Here is a 12125-nt window from a genome sequence, read left to right on the forward strand (position 1 = left end):
ACCATTGGCTTTTCTCTTCCACATTCATCCATGTGTAACCACAATGCCAGAAGTAGAGAGCTAATGTTTACTCAAACATAATAAGATAAGGAGAGGAACTAAATTTGACAAGTGGAATAATCCAATTAAAGCATTCCAGCCAGTACAGAGCTCTGTTTTGTGGTCTGCCAAATTTATAGTTGTTCCTTAACATTCAGGAAGAAGTTTCAACTTCCAAACCTGAGTGTTAAAGAAAAGTGTCAGATGTTTAAGTCACTGAAGGCTTCTGTTTCAAGTTGAACAAGAAGCTTCATGCCAATGCTCTTTGAAAGACCTCTACTGACTCCTAGCAGCAGCACTAAACTGTCTGACAACGCAGGAAACAATGAGCAAGTGGTGCAGCTGACAAATTATCAATAGCATCTCCAGCTCAGAGCATCAGTCTAAGACACAACATGGGGACATGATCACAAAACATTACTCGGGATGACACCTATGCTACAAGAACGGTATCAAACCCAGTCATCCCTTTTAACTACTTAAGCAATAATACTTCCTTACAAGTCAAAAATATCAGATAAAAATATTCAGAGAAACACAATTGATAAATGACAAATATTCATTTATTGCCAAGCTGTAGTTGTTATTTTTGGTAATACTGTATGTGTTTATCTTGAAAAGCTGAAATTCTTAACTTGAATAAAGTACACTGCTAACTGGGTAAAATCTTAATTATTACTATTTATGAACATATCAGTGAAATAGAAAATAGACAATTGAGTAGCTGTTTCGTGTGTGAAGATATCCAGAAAGATCCTGCAGGCTGTTTGACACCTGCTTTAGAAACACCCATCATGATGCAGAGAAGACAGAAAGACTGATAGCATAGTTGGTCAACACTGTTGCCCTGCAAGTCACCCCTCTGATTTCCTATAGTGATCTCCTGTAGGCCTGTGATTTCAGTCTCTGAGGCCAACATACGAGCAGTCTTCATGAGGGTGAACCCAGGGAAAGCATCCAGCCCAGACAGGGTAACTGGCCCAGTACTAAAGACCTGTGCTGATCAACTAGTTGGAGTGTTCACTGAGATTTTTAACCTCTCGCTTCAGCAGTCTGAGGTACCCACCTGGTTCATGCAGGTTTCACTTGTACCATTGCCTAAGAAGAAAGTGTAGCCGACCTTAATGACATCATCCAGAGGGATGAAGTGCTTTGAGAGGCTGGTGATGAAACATATCAATTCCTGACAAATGACTTGGATCCACTTTAATTTGCCTACTGGCACGACAGGTCCACTGAAGATATAGAGAGGTAGTTACACCCAAGGTGCAGGACACAGGAGCCTGGTGACCGTCAGGAAGGTGAAAGGGATTAAACAGCCATTCCGGAGTACCCCTGTGGCCATCTCCCGCAACAACAGATATATCACTTTGGATACTGCTGGGGGAGGCCTGACCTAGCAGAGGAAAGCTGCAATGGTCATGTCTCTGGCACTGAGTCTGGCTCTGTGTTGCAGATGACTAGGCGGCAAGAAGAGGCGAGCTGTGGTGATAGGGGGTTTGTTAGGGGAACAGAATGGAGGTTCTGTGGATCAGAACAAGATTTCCGGATGGTATGTTGCCTCCTGGGTGCAGGGGTCTAGGACATCTCAGCTGAAGTCCTCAGCATTCTTCAGTGGAAGGGTGAGCAGCCAGAGGTTGTGGTCCAAGTAGGAACCAATAACACAGGTAGGAAGAGGGACGAGATTCTGCACAGTGAGAGTTCAGGAAGCTAGGTACTAAGTTAAAGGACGGGACCTCCAGGGTTGTGATCTCAGGATTGCTACCCATGCCATGTGCTAGTAAGGTCAGAAATAGGAAGATTATACAGCTTGGGTAAGGAGTTGGTGTAGGTGTGGGAGAAGGTGGATCATTGGGCTCTCTCACAGTGAAGGTGGGACCTGAACAGACAAAACAAATGGTTTTCTCCTGAACTGGAAGGGAATTAATATCCTAGAGGGAAGGTTTGCTGGTGCTGCGTGGGGGAGGGGTGGATAAACTAGAGCTGCAGGGGGATGGGAACCAAAGTGCCAGAACAGAGAGTGGAGACGAATCCTAAGGCCTCAAACAAGGAAGCAAAAGGTTGAGCATGGTGCAACATATGTCTTGAGCTGTGCATATTACAAAGCAAGACGTATCATAGCAAAGGCAGATGAGCTCAGGAGATGGATCAACACATGGAATTATGATATCGTAATCATCAGTAAGACTTGCTTGCTGAAGGGCAGGACTGGTAGCTGACTATTGCAGGGTTACATTGCTTTAGACACAACAGAGTCGGGGGGATTAAAAATGGAGGGGGATATGATATAACAGTGCTCAGTGATATCATATATATCATATGATATATGAGTGCTCAGTCAGGACAGACTGGAGAACTCATCCAGTGAGGCTTTAGGGGTAGAACTGTGGAATACTAAAGGCATGTCCACATGAATGGTCTATGTTATGTACCATCCAACAGACCGCGGGATTTAGAAGAACAAATTTGTAGAGAGATCACAGACTGTTGTAAGAAACATAAAGCTGATATAGAGATGATATTAACTTTCCATATACTGACTGGGGATCCCATACTGTAAAAGGACTAGATGGGAGAGAGTTTGTCAAAAGTGTTCAAGAAAGTTTCCTTGATCAGTACATAGAAGTCCCAATAAGAGAGTGTGTGATAGCTGATCTGTTATTAGGGAATGAGACAGAAGTTTTTGTAGGGGAACACTCTGCATCTCGGGATCAGAATGTCATTAGTTTCAAAGTAATTATGCAAAAAAACAGGTCTAGCCTGCAGGTTGAGATTCTAAATTGGAGAATGGTCAATTTTGATGGTATCAGAAAGGATCTGGCAACTGTGGATGGAACAGGCTGTTTGGCGTACTTGGTACTTGAGAGGGCTTCAAAAACAAAATTTTGAGAGTACAAAGCTTGTATGTGCCTGTCAAAATAAAAGGTAAAGATAACAAGTGTAGGGAACCTTGGTTTTCAAGAGATATTGAGGCCGGGGTTAAGAAAAGAAAGGAGATGCATATCAGGTAGGAACAAATGAGGTGCTTCTGGAGTATAACAAAATGCAGGAGAACACAAGAAAGAAATCAGGAAGGATAAAAGAAAGCATGAGGTTGCCCTAGCAGACAAGGTGAAGAAGAATCTTAAGGGATTCTACTGATATGTTAAGAGCAAAAGGATGGTAAGGGACAAAATTGGTCCTCTGGAAGATCAGAATAGTAATCTATGCATGGAGCCAAAAGAATGGATATTTTGCATTTGTATTCACTAAGGCAATGAACACAGAGTCTATAGAAGTGAGGCAAAGCTGTACCAATTTCATGGACCTTATACAGATGATAGAGGAGGAAATGTTCGCTGTTTTGAGGTAAACTAGCATGGATACATCCTCAGAGCTTAACAAGGTGTTCCTTCAGACCTCATGGGAGGCAAATGCAGAAATTGCAGGAGCCCCAGCAGAGATATTTAAATATCCTAAGTGACAGGTGAGGAACCAGAGGAATGGAGGATAGCTAATGTTTCTCCGCTGTTTAAAAAAGGCACTATAAATGAACTAGGAAAATAAAAGCCGGTGAGCCTGACATCGGTAGTGGGGAAGTTATTGAAGGGTGTTCTGAAGAAGCAGATACATGAGTATTTGGACAAACTGGGACTGATTAGGGATAGTCAGCATGGCTTGTGCACGGTAGTGCATGTCTAACTAATCTTATAGAGATTTTTGTGGAATTTACCAGGAAGATTGACGAAGGCAAGGCAGTGGATGTTGTCTACATGGACTTTAGCTAGGCACTTGATAAGGTCCCACAGAGGAGGAGGTTGGTCACGAAGATTCGGCTGCTTGGCATTCAAGATAAAGTAGTAAATTGGATTAGACTTTGGCTTTGTGGGGGAAGCCAGAGGGTGGTAGGATGTGGTTGCCTCTCTGACTGGATGCCTGTGATTAGAGAGTGTTGCAGGGATTGGTGCTGGGACCATTGTTGTTCATCATCTATATCAAAGATCAGTATGATAATATGGTCAACTGGATTAGCAAATTTGCAGATGACGCCAGATGGGGTGTAGTGGACAGTGAGGAAGATTACCAGAGCTTGCAGAGGGATCTAGACCAACTGGAAATATGGGCTTAAAAATGGCAGATGGAACTTAATGCAGACAAGTGTGAGGAGTTGCACTTTGGTAGGACCAGCCAGGGTAGGTCTTAACCAAGTGAACGGTAGGGCAATGGAGATTGCGGTAAGGTAAAAGGATGTGGGAATAAGATGGCAGCATGGGTAGATAGAGTCATAAAAAAAGCTTTTGGCACATTGGCCATCATGAAACTAAGTACTGAGTGCAGGAGAAAGGATGTTATGTTGAAGTTGTATAAGCTGGTGGTGAGGCCTCATTGAATATTGCGTGCAGTTTTGCTCACCTACCTACAGGAAAGATGTAAATATGATTGAAGGAGTACAGAGAAAATTTACAAGGATGATGCCAGAACTGAAGGACCTGAGTAATAAGGAAAAGTTCTACAGTTTAGGAGTTCATCCACTGGAACATAGAAGATTGAGGGGAGATTTGATAAACAACATTATGAGGGGTATAGGTACAGTAAATGCAAGCAGGCTTTCTCCACTGAGGTTGGGTGACACTGCAACTAGGGTTCATAGGTTAAGGGTGAAAGGTGAAATACTTCAGGAGAATATGAAGGGAAACATCTTCACTTAGAGCTGCCAGCACAAGTTGCACATGCAAGCTTGATTTCAAAGTTTAAGAAAAATTTGGATAGGTACATGGATGGGAGGTGTATGAAGGACTACAGTCCTGAAGATGGTTGATGGGTCTGGGCAGTTTTGATGGCTCAACACAGACTACGTGGACCGAAGGGCCTGTTTCTGTGAAATACTTTTCTAAGACTCTATGTTTGAACACTCAAGTTGGTGCAGTCTTTCATTGATTCCTTTACAGTTATTATTCTATTATGGATTTATTGAGTTTTCTGCATTAATTGGGACCATCTGCACCAGTCTTATGTCAGGCCCCGTGCATCTCTGATGTACAGAGACAATACCAAACCCAAGGCTTCAGGCTGATCTATGAAGATCTCTGTTCAGCTGCACAATGTCCATTCTGACATCCTCCTGAGTAACATTGCAAAGGTTTCCTCTACTAGCATGGAAGAAAGTGGCAGCAGAATAGATCAGCATTGACTCTAGTTTCTACCGTGTAGATCAGCTATGGTAACAGAGTGCATTTGCAGATCTTTGTAATAAAATTTGCAGCATTTCTTATTGTCATTATTGGGTAGTCACTAGCATTATGCGGAAAACTCTCTATGGAGGGCATTATAGAACTACTAAGGTTTGTACACAAGTAGTTCTTGTATGTTGGGGTTCACTCCTAGATTAGATGGTTCAGTTCTCCTGTCCTGGACTTGCTCCATTAAGAAAGCAGACAGTAGTATTTCCCAGTGGAAACAATTCCTTATTCACAAATAGTCCTAAATGTGGAGGTATGGATTAGAGAAAACTGTGTCCATAACAAATTTCAACTATAGATGGAGTCTATTAATCAAGAGCTACAAATTCAAATCATTCCAGAGCAAAAAAAAATCCAGAACTTGAAAAGAAGAAGCTGATCTTGGTAATAGTGACACCACTTGATCTACTGATGTCCTCCTGTATATGGATCTACAAACTTTACCCTGTCTGACCTATCTATGACATTAGGCCAGTGATTCTTAAACTTTTTTGGGTTACCACTCCTTTGGCTCCTAGACCTCATCCCTAGTATCCCCCTCTCCATTTCTGATCATGGCACAAAAATCTATAAAGAATTTTGATTTACAATGCACAGTGAAAGAAAACAGGAACTTCAAATTCAAAGCAGTGACTAATAATTGCAAAGCCTATTCAAATCTATTTAAGGGTAGAAATAATTTTTTTATTTAATTACAGTAAAAACAATTTCATCAACAATGTTAAAGCATACATTAGTAGTCCAACTATTCACTACTTCATTGCTTTTTCACCTTTCAATGAGATGGATGGACTTGGTACAGTGATGTCAGCTTCTCAACATTAGGCTGAATGTCATTTGGAAGGAGTCTCAGATCTCCACATTCAGTAATTTGAAGTCTATTTCATTGCTTTGACACAAGTCAGAGAACTGCACTGAAACCATGCTGCACTCGATATGATGTTGGAAAGCCAATAAAGAAAATCTTGACTTTTCCACAGTGCAGGATAACATTCAGAGATTTCTTTCTGCAATCAAAAGTCTTGATATGATTTTTTGAACCTTGGCTTCAAATCCTTCATTTTGTAGCAAGATTAGTTCTTCCTCCATCCTTCTTGTTAATTCCTCGTTACAAGTGTTCAAGAATGGATTTACAAACCAATCTAGAATTTGGATTGAGAGTAGACCCTGAAATCTCTCTGATACTTCTTTTTTCAGCTCACCCAGATGGGCATAGTACACTTGAAGATCACCATCTGGTTTTCTTTCTTTCTCTTCTAACTCAGAATGGTTTGAAATTGAAATGGTCATCACAGCCAATGTTTCATTTAAATAGGGTTAACTTGGACTGAAATGTGAAGACAATTGATATGACTTTGATAAGACTCAGTTAATTTCCTTTCGACTGAAGAGTGATTTCATTAAACTTTGCCAATCATTCTGACAAATAAACAAAATCATGCCTAATATTCATGAGTTGATTCCTAAATGAAGCACTCAAGTCTTCAAAGCATTTTATCACAGTTTTAAAAAGAACATAGAAGCGACTCAGACAATTTCCTTTCGAGAGCAATCTGACTTCAGTGTGCAACAGCAAGTATTCAAACTGTTCATTAGTCTCGATACAAAGCTCTCAAAGTAGTCGAGAATTGAGAATATGGAACTTGATTTTATTTACCGTTGTGATAACAGTGTTTAATGGTTTGTACAGCCAGTTCGTTTTTTTGTGACAATATGTTGTCTGTGAATTACACAGTGAATTGTAAATATGTTAGATACAGTTTTTTTCAAGAAAGTAATAACCCTCCTGGGAAAGCAGACACCTCTTTCTCCCTTATTACGGAGAGAGTGAGCCTGCGGTATGTCGTATACCGGTTGAAAAGTGAAGTTTTGGGGTAACTGCAAGTCTGTGTCTTTGTTATTGCTTTGTGCATGCATGAGTGCTCGGTGGCGGATGCTGATGCTTTTTTTTGCTGGTGGGGGGGATAGTTGCTTGCTGCCACTTACAGGGGAGTTGCAGGAGATGTTGGGGTTCTAACATTTAACTGTTATTCATTCTTTGGGGCACTCCTCTGTTTCTTGTGGATGGTTGAAAAGAAAAAGCATTTCAGGGTGTACATTGGATACATTTCTCGGACATTAAATTGAACCTTTGAACCTTTAATAACCCCATGGTGTTGTCTTGTCATTGATGGTGCCCCATCTGTTGCACGAGCAAGATTGTTGGTGAGCAGACTGTTGTTATCTTTGAAAAATTGCTCAACAATTCAAAATATTGACTCCCCCATTGTATCTGTTTCCAGTCCCCTTGCAAATGACAACATTTGAATAATGCTTTCATCTTTTATGAAGCGATTATAACCAAGAAACAAAGATTCCTTCCCTGGCAAAGTTGACTCATCAAACTTCAGAGCAAGCTGACTCCAAGATGGCAGCGCAACGCAGCTTGCAGCGGCCACTCTGAAGATGATTATCTGTTATTTGTGAAGTGGGGTGCAGTGCGCAATCATAATTGATTGAAAACAGATGTGGGAGCACGGAGGAACATCGGGAAATCTCCAGGAAGACCTTCTTCGTTGCTGCTGCTGCTGTGAGGTCTGGGACTCTGCTGGGAAGACAGGCCCCCAGTCCTCAGGGTCGCGTTGCCGATGGTTGTTGGCGGGGCCGTCTTAATACACTCGGCAGAGGATGGTGCTCGGAGAAGCTGTGCCGGCGGGGGGGATGGTCGTCAACTCGGAGGTTCGACGGACTCGGAGTCTGCTGTCGTCAGGTCGCTTTCAGTGTGTGCTGCGTCTGCGAGGCTGGGTTCGACGGAGCTTTCAGTGTGTGCTGTGTCTGCGAGGCTGAGTCAGGCAGCGTGGAAGTCCATAGCGGGGGTATTCCCTTCTGCCACCAGCGTGGGATAGTGAATCTGTCGGGACCCTGGGGACTTGTGGAAATGGAGTGGTGATTTCTTTTGAACTTATAGTCCTTTAACATCTTTGGACTATTTTTACTGTGCCCATGGTCTGTTTTTTATCAATTATGCCATTGCTTGCACTGTTGTAACTATATGTTGTAACTATGTGGTTTTGTGCAGGTCTTGTAGCTTTAGCTTATGGTCCTGTTTTTGTCTGGTGGGTTTGGAGCTCCTTTCCGGGGAATGCGCTAAGACAGTAGCGCAATATTAATACGCAGCAGCCGCTCCGGACTCTGGATTGGGGATTGCCAAACGTTATGTGGATTTTCTGGTGTAGTCTGTTTTGTCATATGCTTTTGTGACTTCATTCTGGAGGAACGTTGTCTCATTTTTTAACTGTATTGCATTTGTGGTTTCTAAATGACAATAAACTGAATCTGAAGTTCTGTTATCCTAAGTATTTTGCGCAACGTGTCTTCCACTTTCTCAGACATTTCATCTATTCATCTTTGAACAGAACTGTTGCTGAGTGGAATCACTTTAATTATTTGGTCTGCTGACCTATGCAAAACCAAACTCAGACCTCTCTTACTGCTGGCAGAATCGGTTCATCTCCAGTCGTATAGGGTTTACCAGATTTAGCAATGAACAATGAAATGTTATATGAAGCACACAAACCTTCACTGTTTTGTTGTGATGCACTGTGATGTGAAGTGTTTTCTGTTTCTGGAAGTTTTCACAGCGACTGAAAATAAGACAAATTCTTGTTTGCTTTATCAGAGCGTATTATCTTCAAATGCTCAAGGATCCTGGACAATTTCATTGCCTTATTTGAAAAAAACTTCTTCACACAACAGACACATTGGCTGCTGTTAGTTGCATGGTGCTGGTTTAAATCCATATTTCATATAATCCACGCAATACTTTTCTGTTTGGTCTGCATCTGCCCATTTTAGTAATGGTTTTACAACCACGGCTGATCAATAAGGCAGAAAGTTAAGACATCATCATAGCTCAGGCAAAACCTTACTCTAGGCCTGAAGGTACATAAAGTGGGGCTGCAATATCTTGGCTGGGCTGTGGGCTGGAGAAATGCAGTCAATACCATTTGAAAGGGCAGATTCTGGTCTGTACCTTATTGAATGCCATACCCTAATTCACAGCATTGCATCACTGTGTGATTAGAGTATGGGAATCATTCTTGCAGCAATATGGGGGCAAGGCCTAGAAATAGCAATACTTCTTCACAGATTTCTTATGATCACATTTCTTTTCAACAACTATGAATTGCTTCAAGCAAAGTCCAAGAGAACAGAGGGATAGCAAGAAATGAGGTGATCATTATAATCAATTATGAGGCACTGAGGATCAAATGCTTATAAGTGATTCATTTCCTAAATTAAGCCTGTAATCCCTCAGCTACCCCCCTTGCTACCAAGTGCCCGACTGCACTGTCCCCTTTATTTTTATCACTTCCCTCCTTAGAAGATCCCACTGCCCCCAGGGGGGCAATATCTCCCACTTCAGGAACCACTGCTCTAGACCTACCAACATCCTTGCCCTTTCACCATTTCCTCCAGAATAACAAATGCTGGTGTTGTCAGTGAAAGCTACAATGACAGAAAGAAATGGTTAAAATCCTTAGAACTCTGCTACTAACTGATAAAGCCAGGCTTCTTCATCTCACCTCACACTAATATGAAATGATAGATGAAGCTGTCAGTCCACACTTTTAGAATAAACTTACAATATTGCAGGAGGACAGAAAAATATAATTTCAAAATTGAGCTGCAATGCAAATCAATTGTATCCTAGGGGCCATTACATGTAGCATTACATTTGCAACAGTAGTTTGCAATTAGTACAATAGCAGGTGACAACAGCATGTGCTAAGCATAATGAGGTATTAATCTCATTCTTGATGCTTAAATCCACTCTTCCAAAGTAGGTTGGGGAGATTTGGGTAAAACTAAATACAAGAGGGAGATGGAGTATCCAATTCAAATGCAGTATTTATTAAATGACTTTTATAAACAGCAAAACCTGCTTTCTTGCTAATTAAATACATTGAATTAATTATCAATAATAATTAATAATACTGGAGAGATTCAGCACACCTTGCCACTAATATTTGAGGATGAATTTTTAAAACACTGTTAGCAAATATTTCATGTTTCAATTGCATTATCAATTAAGAGTTTTACACTGATAAGAAAAAAATCAATTGTTTTTACTAACCTTTTTCATTCCGTTTCATCGCTTGTATAAACAGAACCAAGACGGATATATTTTATTAACAGGACTGTATATTCTATGAAAGAAAAAACTAGATACAACTGTTTTTCAGAACTTGTCTGCTTTATCATCAGACCATGGCAGAAGTTACATCTTCTTTTAAATAGATTTACGGACTTTCCCTTACTTTCTGCAGCACAACAGTAGAGTGGGAATAGTCCCAAAGGAATCTCCTATATGGGACTACTTGACTCAGTCGTCTGCCAGAACATCACATGTGTGACAGTGATGAGGAAAGCAGGTCTGATTGTAGGATAAAATGTCAGGACAATTGTGCTTGATACTGCATGGTCACAGCAAAGTTGACATGGGAGGAGGAGGTGAATGGGGATGAAGGGTTATGTGGGGTGATTGAATCTGGTCTTTACTACTAGTCTTAAACTAGCCTCCAATGCTAGCAAGAAGAGCTAAAAACAATATCAAGGCATGTTAAGGCTTACCCTTTTTTATATTCTTTAAAAGACCAATAAAATACCTCGATGGTATACTCTCAGAAGGCTTAATGTAACGAGACTGCTGTTTCAAAAATATGTTTATTAGACATGCAGTTTTTCTTTTGCATTGAATAATCCATAGTCAAATAATGGTCAGGATGGGTGATTGCCACAATTATGAAATAGGCATAGTAATAGCAAGGTATTAAGAATACCATTCTGGGTTAAGAAAATTAAATTAGAAAGAACTTCCCCTAATCCAGCTTTGTGCAGTTTACACCATAGCAAATATAGATTTTCATGATATTTAAGTCCAGTGGACAACTTTATTTACATGCTCAGAAAATGTTTCTATTATGTTTCACTCTCCCTTCACCTTTTCCCAACCTTGATCCCCCTCTCCCTGCCCCCTTCAAACTCTCAGTCCAACATAGAGACCCATATCAGAATCAGGTTAACCGTCATGATTTTTTTTTTTGCAGCAGTAGTATAGTGCAATACATAAAATTACTACAGTACTGTGCAAAAATCTTAGACACCCTAGCTATATACTGTATATGTGCCCAAGAGTTCTGCACAGTATTGCAGGTGCAGTTATATTACATGTTATGAATGATGGAAGTGAACACCCCATAGGCTTTGCATCACGTTCCCTTAGCACTGCAGAGAAAAATTACGCACAGATTGACAGGGAGGCCTTGAATCTGGTTTGGGGTGTAAAACGTATCAATCAGTACTTGTATAGGAAGGAGCTGACCTTCATTACTGATCTTCAACCCATGGTGTTCATTTTCAATCCACAGAAGGGTGTTCCACCAGCAGCATCAGCAGCACAAATGCAGAGATGGGCTCTGTTTCTTGGAGGACACAATTACAAGATGAAATTCAAGAGGATGAATAATCATAGAAATGCTGATGTATTATCCCATTTACCCTTGGAAAAGGAAATGCCTGAACAACCTACAAAAGAGGACATTCCTCTTGACATACTTTTCCCAAAACAAATCATAAGTTACCCTATTATGGCTGATATAATCAAAAAGAAAACCGGAAAAGACCCCAAACTGGCTCAGGTCTATATGGCTTCCCAAAATAGCTGGAGTATGCAGCAGATATTTCAATTCCCCATTTTTACCAGTGCCAGGACAGAGGTTGCCATATGTGGGGATTGAGAATTATTGTACCATCTAACTAAGGAGTAAAACTATAGGAGGAGCTGCATGCTGGTCACCTAGTCACATCAAAATAGAAGTATTGGTT

Source organism: Hypanus sabinus, chromosome 8, assembly GCF_030144855.1.
Source record: "Hypanus sabinus isolate sHypSab1 chromosome 8, sHypSab1.hap1, whole genome shotgun sequence".
Lineage (NCBI taxonomy): Eukaryota > Metazoa > Chordata > Chondrichthyes > Myliobatiformes > Dasyatidae > Hypanus > Hypanus sabinus.